Raw genomic sequence first — 1,996 nt, forward strand, 5'->3', positions numbered from 1 at the left:
GTAGTGTGTAGTAACCGCTCTTTGCTTCCGGTAGTGCAGGCGAGACTTTATGTATTCGATATTAGAGATTGAGTAAACCCAAGTGAACATTACTCTTGTCTATGTCGTTTACTTGTCTCTAAGTTTCATTACAAAACCTCTTAAACAAGTGATAGCGGCTAATAACGTGTCTAAGGCAAATAATTACTAGCAAATACGCCGTGGCTCCGCACGGGGACGTAATGAAGTGTTCTGGACCAAGAGTTCGAACTGTTAGAATCTAATCCAGCATGGGGGAAGTCCTTGTGGCATTGGTATATGTCGCGCTCGCGCTGTGCCAGGAAAAAGAGGCTCGTTCTCTTCGGTTGGAGAGGGGAGGGCAGAGGTGGGCACGAAGATTTGACGGCTTTGAATTTGCAATGTGGAAGGAGAAGCTCCCTGGAGCATAAAAAAGAACTTGGGTATGAGATTCTCATCAATGAAGGAATAGGTAAAGATTCTTAATTTCAAGATGGCGTTCAAGATGGCTGTCAATTCATGTAATTGACCATAACTCGCCACCTATTTATGAGAGGTTGATTTTAGTGTCTATCCCTATATTTTATGGGTCAGGCTATCCATTAAAACTGATACCCGTACCGAAAATGCATTGCATCATTGTTAAATCTAAGATGGCCGCCGAAAGGGACACCGTATCATATAAACTGCTATAACTTCTCGCAGACTTATGATAGAAGAGTAATTTTCGTGTCTATCCCTATGTTTTAGGGGTCAGGTCATCCAATGAGACTAATAACCAGATTAAAAACGCACTGCATCACCATCAAAGCTAAGATGGCCACCAAATATGACCGTCATTTATTGACAACTTTTCACATATCGCTATAATACTAGCAGCATTTACAGTATACATTATATTATTGGTAAGGTAACTTTAATACTGATCACTGTGTCCTTAGGATACCAATTGGGTTTCTGCAGTCATTGACTTGTTCGGTCTGGCATTTGCAAAATTCGCAACATTTGGCACCATTTTGTTGACACACGCACCTTGCTGTAGAACACTTCACACAGAAACACACAACTGCAACATCGTCCGGCATAGGTAGATGGAACCTACCTGGAACAAGCAAGCCATCTGATAATTCGAATCCAAAGTCTGTAGGTTCCAGAGTAAGGGCACTCAAACAGTTCATCTGACTATAGGTGGAGTAAAAGGCTCTGATAATATGTCCGTTAGCTGCGTGGCTAGTCGGTGGCAAGTCCAGAACGGTCACAGACTTGCTGTGGTGGTATAGACTATGTCGTAATTCATCCATATTTTGTATAGTATGGTCACCATGTTTCACGACCTGTACCAGATATAGTTCCGATTCAGCTAGACACAAATTGTCCGAGTTCTTCCCAAAGTCCTTGAGGTGTGCTATTGGGTTCGCTTTGAGCGCTGCCAATTTGGTGCCAAATTTGCTTGTGATGTCACATCCAGTCAACGCATGAACGGCCGGCAGTACATCACATAATTCACGCCCCTGCTTTGCTGCCAATACATGTACTGGGATGTACCTGATACTGTCCCCTACACCTGCTCTCATCCACAGTTCAACCATACCATGCGTTTTAAAGATCTGGCTGAAATGTAACAACAGCACCAACACATCAGTGTCATTTGACAGCACGACAATCCTCTTGACACCGATCCTGATGGCATGCAAAACATGGGGCATGATTCGAACATCCGCTTCTTCCAGAGTAGAATCGAGTTCATTGTATTCGTTTGTAATTCCCGAATGGACTGACCTTGTCTTCGTAGACACTGTGCTCCCTTCAATTTGGCTAACTACAATTTCCACACCAGGGACTCGTGTAGGACATTGGTCAATCAGAAACCTAGTCAGCAGTTCCTCTAGTCTAGCCTTATTGCCGCTGGATCCCCCCAAGCTGTCCATTTCCTTTGGCAGTTCAGCCTCAGGATTGAGATTACTGTACTCGATAGGTGGTCTCAGCGTCCTCCATTGTC

Source organism: Priapulus caudatus, unplaced genomic scaffold (genome assembly GCF_000485595.1).
Source record: "Priapulus caudatus unplaced genomic scaffold, Priapulus_caudatus-5.0.1 Scaffold2290, whole genome shotgun sequence".
In the NCBI taxonomy this organism is placed as follows: Eukaryota; Metazoa; Priapulida; class Priapulimorpha; order Priapulimorphida; family Priapulidae; genus Priapulus; species Priapulus caudatus.